This window comes from Filicampus tigris, chromosome 13 (assembly GCF_054856515.1).
Source record: "Filicampus tigris isolate MCC_2025a chromosome 13, RoL_Ftig_1.0, whole genome shotgun sequence".
Lineage (NCBI taxonomy): Eukaryota > Metazoa > Chordata > Actinopteri > Syngnathiformes > Syngnathidae > Filicampus > Filicampus tigris.
In genome coordinates this window covers 6,478,006-6,490,787 of record NC_141229.1, presented here as the reverse complement: position 1 = coordinate 6,490,787, position 12,782 = coordinate 6,478,006, and the positions used below count along the sequence as shown (strand labels likewise).

At 40.7% G+C, this 12,782-nt stretch overlaps 1 protein-coding gene across 1 annotated transcript in view; it reads right to left on the bottom strand.

Annotated features, from left to right (window-relative positions):
* The window catches only part of stxbp6 (syntaxin binding protein 6 (amisyn)), a 48,021-nt gene that overhangs the window by 15,040 nt on the left and 20,199 nt on the right, over positions 1 to 12,782 (bottom strand). The window lies entirely within an intron of this gene.

Genomic DNA, 12,782 nt, shown 5'->3' with positions numbered 1-12,782 from the left:
CGCCTCAGATAAGAGGAAGTGTTCGGGTCACTTTCTCCATTGTTGCGCCATTCCGCCGCTCTCCGAAAGTCACGACTATCGCTGGCCCATGTGGCGTTCCATCACGTAAGCTCTCACTCGTATTTGGTTTATATATTATATGCTGTAATTTATACAGATATAAGCAGGGACCATTGTTGCATCAGGTGATGCATTCAGTGAGCAAGCTCCCCGGTGAGCGAGGGGATGTTTGGGTATGTTTTGTGTGTCCATTTGGACAGCTGCAGCTAATACGTGAGGTGTTGGCCTGTGGAAGAAACAAAGGCTGACAGAAAGCCACAAGCATGACCAAACCGATGAGGTGAAGGATATCATCGCAATACAGAATTTCTAGGGGCCCGAAAACAGAATGACAGCTGGATTCAATGGAAGAGGAGAACTGACGACACTAAAGGTGCTCGAATTCACAATAGAATAATTTCTTACATGTGTGGTAGTGAAGCCCAAGCTCTTACTGATAAATGATATTTCACTGATAAATGGACGATTGGCAGTAGCGAAATGGAAAACCAGTTAAAAGCTTTTTTTTTTTGTAAACTCAACCTCGATGACGTCATATCCGCCTTCATTCGGGATTTTGCCCCGCCCGGAAGATTTTGGTGTCAAAATGGCCGTCCCCTGAGATGGATGAAAACGGATGGATTTTGCTGCTTAATTCATATTCCACGAACACAATATTAAACTGAATATTGTGTTTAAACTAGGGGAGCCATACAGAACATATTGGAAAGATTTTTTACTTGACTTCCACTTTAAGATTTGTCTCTTATAAAAATACGACTTCAATCTTGTATTGAAAGAATTCTAAATACATTTCAGTATTCCGTTTCTTTATTCCCCCTGTAATTGTATTTATTTTCTTTTCAGTGTGGCCCAAAAACGCCTTCCTAACAGATTGGATGTGAGAGCAACTCTGACACTTGGCAAATATGTGAAAAGAAACATATTCAGTTACCAGTAGTTACATATTCACAGACACCAGCTTTGTATTGTAAACAAACACAGGGGCCCGAGGATTGGAAAAGCAGTTATGTAACAGTGAAAATATGTTGGTCACTGCATGTTTTATTCCGTTAAATAGGAAAGTCTCGTGATACCTGACACTTTATGTTGGAAAACGTTTGTCTGAAGGTCGTTGAACAAGCCCACGCTGGCAGCGAGGTCTTCAAGTGCGAGACAACTTTGAGGCTCTCAAATTCATGTCATATTCAGTTGACTTTCACTTTTTGTCCCAGCAGTCTAGAATATGAAACAATGATTTAAAGCTAGAAGTGCAGACTTGACCGAAACAATCAATCAATCCGCGGAGGGTACACACTCAAGCCTGACAACAAATGTTTATTCATCTTAGCGACAAACTGATTTCCTCGTTTATTGCGAGCTCAGGTGGCATGTTATGGATAGACTTTACGATTGGAGAATGACGGACTTCCTGCATTGTGAAAGCATAAAATGTATACATTTAGTGACAATCACGAAGAGCCTTGCTAACACTATTGTTCCCATGCTTGCTGGCTGTCAGAGCTTATAAGGCCGCACTGAGGTTTCGTTCCCATGCTCTGATGATGACATGCAGCCACTTCCACCAGTGGATTAGTTCCTTGTTGTTTTTGGCTATGACAGTCACAGACCAAAGGCGAAAATTCTACTTACGACAAACGTTTAGCTATCCAATACGGAAATATTATCAGAATTGTGTTGAGATGGGGAAAATGAGGGAAGCGGTGACAAATAAGCCCGTTATCATACCGGAATGAACAAATCCCAGCATGTTAGGAGTATGGTAAAGCAAATATTATCGGATGCAGGAAACAGATGGCGAGCACGAAATGCGTGAGAAAATTGACAATGACATCATTAAGGCTAACAGAAAACTGAAACAAACATTAATGATGCCCTTTGAGAAAGAGGATAACAAGCCATCTCACTTCTTTTTAACCTTTGTGCTCAAGCTTCAGAATTTTTTTTTGTCACAAACTGAATTGTAGTCATCAGTCCGTCAATCAGTCAGTCAGTCTGTCATTTAAGTCAGTCAGTCCGTCCGTCAGAAGTCCGTTGGTCTGTCCACCCAAAAAACATCAGAAAAAAAGGGCATCCGCCAGTGACGGAGTGACCGGACCGTCACAGACGATTACTCCAACGGATGAAAAACACACTTCAGTCAATCGTCGTTAAAAGGGTGTCCCGTCATACGTGAATAGTCAGCAAAACTGGTGTCCATCATTGACGGACCGCTCCGTCAGTCTGACGGAATGCTCTGATAAAGACGAGTGTACATGCGTTTAAATCCAGATTAAAAGGTTAAAAAAAAAAAATTATATAAAAGCTACGTGCAGATCTTCTGTTATGCTGCGATTTTGTGTGACCTCTGTGTAAAAGAGGCTAGTGGCTCTAACATCAAGTGGATGGTTGCCAAGGGAATGCGTTTTTGTACAGCACACTTGGAAAACATTACCATGAATTCATCTGTTCCGTCATTATCAGAGGCAGCAGCAACGCGTGACAAATTGCTGCTCGAGTTCATGCGTGACAAAAAAATAAAAGAGAGAAGGCAAAGAACTCATCCAACTGTCTTAGAATTCCAGGTCAACATCCTCCACTCTGCTATAGTTGTTATCTTCAGAGAGGCCGCCAAGTGGATTTATCGTCAGCAGTGGCGAGACCAGCATCAACGGCGTAGAACAAAAGGCCTCTTGAGTGCTTTCACAAGGTTTGAACACTGTGACTCCTGTGTACGAGGTCTGCTCCCAGGCAGAATGGTGACCATGCAGTGACAAGACACAAGGAGTCAATAGGACTGCATGTACCTCGGTGAACAATTGGCCCTTCAGGAGATTAACGGAGGGACAACCGTATAGTCTGTGTAGACAACATGATAAACATCAAGTATCAAAGCTGCCGTATTCAGTAGTGAAAATGTGCGGTTGCGTCAGGTCAACAGGGGTAAACGAACTTCGAAGAAAAATAAAAGTTGTCTTTTGTCCACGGTTGTATCGGTTATTCAGTCAGATTCAACACTCACCCAAGGACAACGCATTCAAAAGCTTTCTGGAAGCGAGACAAAAATCAGCACAAGCCATACAAAACGAGTGCAATCTTAGCGAAGGCAGTCCCATCGAGTGTAAAGGCATTAAAGGTTACTTACAACTTTTATTTATACATTTTCTACAAATTGTTGCTGTATTAAGACACCTTGTGATTGTTTTAAACACTGAAAACTGTTCTCGGGTGTCTTAACATGTGACGTGCCTTTGCCAAAACACCCCCAAAATTCAATAACTGCCGTATTCGCCGTTTTAAACCTTGCAAAAATTAGCCTGTTTTGAGAGGCGGTTCTGCCTCGTGATGACGTGCAGATGAAACTCAGTTCACAAACTTAATTTGTTCCATAACGCCAGAGTATAGGTTGAATTATGAGGGTAATTTAAAATACAAAAACCGAGACCAAGAACAGTAGAGCTCAGACTCGTATTCCCTAATCGTGTTGACGGCAGCCGACGAGTTCCAGTTGGATTCGAAACCTCTGTAGTTGATTAATGGTAAATAACTCTCTGTCCACTTTGATGCTGACAGCCTGACACAGTTGCCGTTGCTACTGATCACTTTCTAACAGACCAGGATGACCCAAATGTGCTGTTTTAGCCGGCGAAATTTGCTACTGTGGTTGTAACGTCACTTTGCGAACAAGCGATGTGTTTACGAGCTCATCCATTGCGACACTCACCTATAAAATGCAAAACAGTCCGTTACACCATCATACATATCATCAAAAAAGCAGAGCTGAAAGTGTAGGAGCTTCACCAAAACAGTAAAAAAAAAAAAAAAAAAAAAAAAAAAAGGGGCAACTTTCAACCATCATGTTTTGTAGAGTATAGCGTGTTATGGGAGCATTAAAAACACTCGCACAAATGCGACCAGATGATAAAGGATACCAACAAATCAAGGTACCATATTGTACACAGGTACAGAGAAAAAAAACTACCTTTTTAGGTTGATTTTGGGGGGTGTATTATACACAGGACTTTACGGTAATCGGGGAAAAAAAAAAAAAAAAGTACAGAAGGAACTGAATGTTCCGTCTTGTGCCGAGTGACCACAAATTCTTATGCCTCATGTCGTTCGCAACCTTTAGATGTTGAATTTCGGAACCGCTGTGAAAGGAGGAGCCTTTGTAATGTTAGTGGCCAATTACATGACCTTAGGTTATCTTCATCACAAGTATGGACGCAACATGAATACTCATGGCAAATCAGCGTTTTCTTTTAAAGCATAAGGACAGACTGTACCCGTTTAATATCTCTGCAGTGTTTTGGCTGTCGAGCAAGAGGTGTGCCGCACAAAGACGCTGCTGATTACTGGGACGTATCCCACATATCGCCCCTTAACATACATAGTAAAACTTGAGTTGATTAATGCAGCAGCATGACGGGCAAAATTCCGCCCGCTGAGTCGAAGAAGTCGCAGAATACTTCATGCAGATGCTAAGAAACCAATTAGGCAATGTATTCAAGGTTGTATTCCTGCACCTGTACACATCATATTAAAGTCATTTGCAAGTTATATAAATGCACATTATTATCCCCGCAGGTTCGTCCATCACCTTACAACCTTTGGGCCACTTAATAATCCTGCTATTCAAGTTGCGCCAAGTCCACACACACAATGCATTCCTCTGGAGATCAAGCGCTGGGATACGGGCAAATGTTTAATTACACCAGGCCTCTGACTTGAGCATTCTTTCCCTCTGTGACGTTTGCTATGAGATGAATGTGCTTCTCTAGCGGCATTCAATAACTCCATTCATCTGTACCAAATAACGCAGATTTTAATGCTTTGTTTTACGTTCCATTTAATTACTACCTGTGTACTTTGAGCCGTTGTTGCTTTGACTTATTTTATTATATGAAAATCACCCCCAAAAAGTTTGCGTCAATAATTTCAGAAAAAAAAGTCAATTTCACCCGCAACATATAACAGGAGGGTTACAAAAGTAATTGATTAATTCATCGTTGATACAAGGACATTTACCAAACTGTTGCAGTAGCTTTATTTGGAAAATATGTCTATTACGTACAGTACTACGTGCCAAAACTCTGGAGAGTGTTTCAGGCGAAGAAGACGTCATAATAAACAGTCCGGTTGTCATCACACAGTAAACATGAAATAAACAAGGATATTTCAAAACAAGGTACAGTACATTCTTGGATACTTACGCTTTCAGGATGATATAAATTGAATTCCTAGAAGTGAAATCTTTAAACCTGGGTCACGTACAACAAGGCAGACGTTTTAATGCTGAATGGCTTTGATAATTCCTATGAAATCACTCAAGTTGTTTGATGAAGATTATTTATATCAAGTTACATTAAATTATTGCAGTACTTTATGTCACAGTTTTCAGTCGTAACTCACTGAGATGGGAATGCTACCTCGAGCCCCTTGAAAGTGAAAGCATGTGATGTATCAAAACATTACATTTCGGGCCTGTCTCCAGACCTCATTTCCTTCGTCCAGCTGTTCTCCTTCAAACAAGGTCTAGTGGAGGCTGTCTCAGTGTATAACACAAAGGGCTTTAACAGGATTAGGATTGCACAACCATGTTACAAAAAAGATCCAAGAACGGAATCAGGTTTGAGGACACCCAAAAAAATACGGCAACAACTGAAATACAGCAGTGTTTTGAAAGGGAATTTCACCTTTTGACCTCACAGAAGACTAGCATAATGCAGCTAGCTAGTCAGCAGCTAGCGCAAAAAGCTAAAGTAACATTCTAGTTCTTCACTTGGCACAAACATATGGACTCAAACGCTGGCAAGCAGTCACAGTAGCCCCAAATCAAATTTGTTGACAGCTCGCCAGTCTACAGTTAGCCATCAGAGGCTAGTGCTGGAAGCTAATGTAGCAGTCTACATCTTAGACTACGCATTCCTTTTTGTCGAACATCACCAACAGATACACTCAAATGTATGACACTAAACACAGGATATTAAAATAAAAAAATGTTGTTTAGAAAACATTGGGCCAACAAGCAGGTATCCAGTCAGCCGCTAGCCCAGGAAGCCAATGTCCCTGCCTTTACTCAGTGCTCCTTCTTGTCAATCACAAACGGACAGACTCAAACGCATAACACCAGACACAGAATATTTCAATCAAAGTCTTGGTACATAAAATGTAACAGCGAGGCACTCAGTATCTAGCCTGTCAGTCAATAGCTAACTAATCAGCGGCTAGCACAAGAAGCTGATCGAATGGAAACTGTACTGTACTGTAGCAGTCTACGTCTTCACGCGATCAGAATTCCATCTTGTCAAACATCACAAAGAGATGGACAAAAGGCAGGACATAGGCACAGAACATATTTAAACCTAAATAAATTTGTTCACAAAGATAACAGCTAGGTAGTCAATAACTGGCTCTGGCTGAGCCCCATCAAGTGAACTGGAACGGCAATTGGAGTGAAACAAACAAACAAACAAAAAATAATGAAAAAATAAAAATACCAGCAATAGCACCGAGCATGGCTTAACATTTGATTTTCCCCAAAAAGTAAGGGGGAAATCATAATTTTACAAGCCTTTGGCCTTTGAGGAAGAACTGTATGTTGAAGCAAGGTAATGTTTCATGACACACAGCTGTGAAGTAGCTGACTGACCTTAAATCATCCATTCTGTATCCCCAACCATTCGTTTTTCATAAAATTTCAAAGAACAGTGTGAATAAGTTTTGGACTCCAAACATTTTGAGGCCTGTGATTGATTTGCAACGTCACTGAATTGGCAAACAACACTCATCAATAGTCTTTGTCAACTGACAGGCCCACTCCTCAGGTAGTATCTTGTCTTGAGGTTGGGCAGACGCTCGACAGAGCTACACATTTATATTTAATAAAAACATGCCCTTGTGCATAACAGCACCATTATATGTGCTCCGTAAGGGAGAGGAGTTATTGGATTACACTTTTTTTTTTTTTTTTTTTATCTAAAGGTTGATTTCCTCTGCAGATCACTCAGGGGACATCACCGAGCTGACAGAGATGAGCATGAGGGTTTTAAATGGCAAAGTTACCAAGGAACACAATTTATTATGGAATGAAACTGTTCAGAGTTCTTATTTCAAAGCTACTTTTATCATAGAAAATAACCGATAAACCTTTATTATCTGTACAGGAAATGGTTTAACATTTTACATGAATAAAAAACTAGTCAAGTCTTTCATGTCCCTAATCAGAATTTTCGTTTGCTACCAGTTGATTCACCCCAAAAAAAATTTTACTTTGGGTTCATGGAAAATGACGAAGATAAAGACAACTGGTCATACCATCATACGCTGAGATCAGTTCATCAGATGGAACCGTAACGTTTAACTACTGCGTTAGGTTAGGTTTGTTATGGGTTGTACAAACTAGACAAGTAGTTGTCGACTATTATTTGACACCGCAACGATGCTTAGAGTTTGACGTTGACTAGTCACTAATCGCGTGTTTTTGGCACTAGCAACATGGATGCCTCTCTCACCTTAATTGATTTAAAGATCTTTTATTTCTGAATGCATAATTTGAGTATATGATGGAGAGCAAATTCTGGCGTAAACCGAGCACCCCCTGTATGGATCGTGTACCCCAGTAAACCTGGTTTCATATCTGAGATGACATAAATCCTCTTTAGTGATGTCAGAGGTGGGATGTTTAGCCGCGAGGCTGTGAATGGTGTGTCCAGTTGAAGGACACTTGGGACGGGTGACTCCAATATCGCTCAGGCACTTGAATGGTATTCAGGCGGTTCAAAAGCCACGTGAATGCTTGTGAGTTCCGTGACAGCCCAACTTCACATTGGTACCGATCAAGGTTTAAAGGTTAGACAGGATGTGGACCGGCACCATGGCATCTATCTAGCCTCAGGAGGCCATGTCACCGAACAGCCTGGAGACAGCACACTGCTGGGCCCCCGCTGCTATGCTGCTATGACTTTCTGTGTCGGACGATGGATGGGCACTGCCCTGGATTTCACACTAAGGGCATGGATGAGCCCCCCCCCCCCCCCCCCCCCCCAGCAAGGCTACCTGAAATCTGTTTAGCCCAGAACACACACTAACTTCGATAAAGATTTTGCTGGATATGTTGTGTAATTTATGCTGGGGGGAAGAAAAAATAATAATAATCAGGCCTGTTCTTTTTGTAGTCTCGGGGGGGGGGTGTTGAAGGTAATGATTGAGGTTATCTCATTTTACTATTTTTTTGGCCAACTTGTTCTTCCCGTCGCACAAAAGCAAAGGAAGAATGATATCATAGATTAATATCACTCGCACAACTCCCAGCTGCTTTCCTGCTGCGCGGAGAGACCAGATGGGGAAAAAGCACTAACACGGAGAACAAATGAAACTTCCCGTGTGTGTGTGTGGGGGGGGGTTTATCTTGGCAGAGGAGGCAATTTGTGCCCTCTAATGACACCGTTTTGATGAATGTGTACAAGGAAGAGTGACATGCCCACCGGGGACGGACTTTTCTGGTCTGCTTTCACTCTTTAAAATTCATACAGTGCTCATCTTAACTTCTTTTGATTCATTAGCCGCTGGCGGCGACTCAACATTATACATGTTCCAGGACACTTTTTTGGAGATGAGCCACCTGCATGGACTACTCTGTGTGGTAATCATCTTTTAGCAATGTTTCAGTTTTTATCTGGATGTTTCTTTAGACCATCAAATCATTTGTCAGTCACTTTACACATTGTTATGAGTTACTGCTAATATTTCTCAAGTTTCCCACTGCTTTTTTTTTCGAACCCAACACATCTGCACACTCATATTTTACCTGAAATGAATCAGAATCATCTGATGAACTGTGTTGCATGTGAACAGTTGTTTGGCTAGACTCTGTGTTCATGTTCATTCCCACGAACCTGACGTGATAAATGTTAAATAAGGCAAACTGTCTTTTTTTCTTTTACCTCATTAAATTGTAAGGATTAAAGATAAAGGCAAAATGGGATGCAGTGGAATTCCATGAAATGTGTTAAATGGTACATGAAGTCATGCAAAACCTCAGCAGATCCAAGATTTTAGCATATCCAGAGCCGTGAAAAAACTATTTACCTTTTTCTCAATTTCTTATTTAGTATGGTATAATTTCCCCTCTGTCATGTCAACATAAAATGACGTTTTAAAATGGTGGGGGTTTTTTAAGGTGGAAAAAATATTTAAAGCTACCTGGCCTTGTGGGAAAAAGTATTTGCCCCCTTTGTTTAATCAAGAATTGACTGGTGCTAATCATATTTTTCTGTTCATTTTCACTGACCACATCCAATATGAGGAAACCGTTTAAATAGGACCTGACAAAACGAATGTGGACAAAAGATCTCAAAAAGCCGCCACAAAATGGCATGATCCAATGAAATTTTAGAACAGATGAGTAATAAAGTCATTGACATCTACAGCTATCAGTCTGGAGAGGGTTACAAAAGCAGTCCTAAACTTTTAGGACTCCAGAGACCACGGTTGGAGTCATTATCATAAATGGAGAAAACCTGGAGCACGAGCTGACGGCCAACAGAAATGATCCCAAGAGCACAGTGACGACTCATCCTGGAAGTCACAAAGGAACCCAAGACAAAGGAATAACTTCAAGGTGCACTTTGTTTTCTTGTGATTCAAGTCAAGGCAAACACGAAGAATGTGATGATGAACTACGCTAAAGAAAATGTGGAAAACGTATCACTACTACATCTCCGGTTTTAAGACTGAGAGCCGTTCCGTCATGTCAGAATTTGTCCATAATTTATCACTATATGACAAGATGATATAATCGTGAATTTACTAGCGGGTTAGCATACATTAGAGGTAGACTCCATCATAATTATGACTTTACTGCGTTAGCGTAGGTGCAATCCGACTCGCAATCGACTTGAGGTGGTGCCGTCGGAACGGAATAAACTGAGAAACTCCTGTTTTATAACTATTAACACTAAAGACGAGATATCAAGCATGGTAGCTAGATCAGATACGATAGACTTGGATCTGTTATTTATCTTATTTATCTTTTTTTAATTTTTATAGCTGGCATTCATTTGGTAATTTAATAAGCAGGTTTTGTCAGTTTGGGTCCGATAGCATATATTTTCCCGAAAAATCTTTCAAAGTAATTTGGCTAAAACTCGCTGTGGCAACCCTGTAAAAGGTGTCAGGTGATGGCGAGGAAGCATATGGTGTTTTTGATTGCTTCGGCTTGGTCCGCGGCAGGCGGCTACTTAGCCACCGCCAGTGTTTTCGACACAGAGGGGGATTCCAGCTGTTCCTCCGGGTGACCTTCGTTACCACAATTAATATGCATGCCACTCACACGTTTCATATGCTGCACTCGGATGAAAGCATGCTTAGAATGGAGATACGGCTGCAAGCTATGAAATAATAAAAATTTAAATTAAAAAAAATCGAATTAAAACACATTTGTTTTATTTCATGAAATCATGATGGTAGGTCTGAGATTAACTGAATCACAATCTGACTCAATACAGAAAAAAAAAAAATCAATAAGGGAAAAAAAAAAAAAACTTTCAACACATTGCTCAACAGCTAATGGCCCCAATTTTGTTTGTTATACCTACACGAATCGATCACGCAGCTGAAGCCAAGTCAGGTTAACAAAGAGTCCATTAGCCGCCACTTTGCTCTGCTTCTCCAAACACTGCCATACATCTACATGCCTGATCAGGTCCCAGTACAAACAGGAGGCCTAATTGGTTTAAGAGGTCCTGATTCCTACTCGACAGAGTTCAAATTAAGACATGCCTCTCTTTCTATTGATGAGCTTGTGTGAAGATTAAGAATACAAACTAACAAGTTTATATGAATGTGTCATTACCAAACAGCTGGTTACAGTGTAGGCAAACAGGGCAAAGAGCAGATAAGCGTTAAAAACAAAATGATAAAGAACCAAAATGCGCTTTTTTTTGTTGTTTATAATAAAAAAAACAATACACACCCATACACACTTTTTGATTCATGTATAATTATGCAACTAACACATATTGGCAAAGAAAGAATGAGGAGCCAAGCCCACGAATAGCTAAATGCTAACAGAACTTTATGATGAAATCAGATTTTATTGTGTGCAAAAGGTGCTGTACACAATAGAAATATAGCAACTGGTGAGTAAAGTGGCAATCAACCATGCCAACAATAAACCACTGGCTCATGAAAATTATTAATATTATTATTATTATTTCAAGGCATTGTTTCTACATAGTTTGCAGTTCAAAGCATTTGATGACAATTTTTAACAAATGACTCAACACAAAAGCTGACTGGTTTAATGAACCAAGAGCCGGCAAAATTTGATATTGATGTATGACGGGCTTTCATGCATCAAGAGCTTTGCAAGTAGTCGGTAACCGTTATTTATTGCACGTCATTTACACGTACTGACAACAAAAATGATGGGCGAGAAGCTTTCTAATAACAGTGATTTGTGGTAGGCATTATAAAATGTCACTGTAAACCCATTTTTAATTGCTCAAGAAAAAAAAAAATGTAATCGTGCCCTTTCAGTGGGTTTATGTAGAGTTCTTTTTCGACAGTGGAACGGGTCGGAACAAGTCATAGACTGCAGTATTTGACACAGTAGTGAAGTCAAAATTACATTAAATATGTGTATGACATTCTAACCCCCCCCCTGCACATTATTCATTGCATTCGCAAACTTGAACCCGTCATAAACCAAAGACCTGCTGTACACTGTTCTCATCAGAAAGAGACAATAAGCTCCTCTTTTGTGGAAGCATGACAAACGCAGCAAGTCCTTGAAAGGGTGAGAAAAAAAAAATGCCGGTCAAGGAAGCCCTCTAAACATATATCTGTGAAATATTTTGCTAGGATGACATTTGCCAGTTCAAACATTTTAGCCGTATGGTGTGTTGCTTGCTCAGAAGGCGAAGTACTCCCAAATCTGACCTGCTGATCCAAGGCGATGTCTCTTTCCGATAACCTGATGGGAGTCTGGCTTTGCCTCACCGCTGTTGCTAGATTTGTTGCTGGCCAAGAAAGCCAAGCGTAGTCCAGAGAGCCCATTCACTCTAATCTCACAACAGGCTGGTTTTATCTGATAAATGCAAAGGAAGAGTGATGAGGCGTGAGGGTACGTACGTATGTATGTCTGCCCGCTGGGTCCAATTACTCAAGTGCACTGGATTCAGATCTGTCTGTTTTCATTATAGAAGTTCTGCATTTAATCGTTGGGTCTCACTGCTGCACCAATAGGCGCACAAACACTTTCCCACCATTCAAATACTCCAAGTGTGTGTGTGTGTGTGTGTGTGTGGTGTGTGCGGGGGTTAACTGTCGGTAGTTGGATAATGTAACATTTTGAAATCATTTTTAATAGTTGCGATTTCAATAGCAATCAAAATAATCATGAGAAGTATTTTCTGCATAATCACCCTGCCCTACATTCAAGCAACACATTACCTCAAATTAGGTGGTGTACTTTGTGCGACAACTGACAACAACGACCGCTTTCAAGTGCTTATCTAAACCTAAAACGAAAAATGTGGACATTTTTGATTAGTAGATTCCTTTTGGGATCCAGCTGAGTAGTGGAATGCCATCCTGTAGGTTGTGTAGCTGTGCATGCTCCTTCTACATGCAACTGACAATTTGCCGGAACAATACTGGTCAATTGTCATTTAAAGCTGCGAGCAGCTATAAATGGGCCCTCGCAATCCCGTTTTTCATCGTGAGTCCTCAGTAGAACA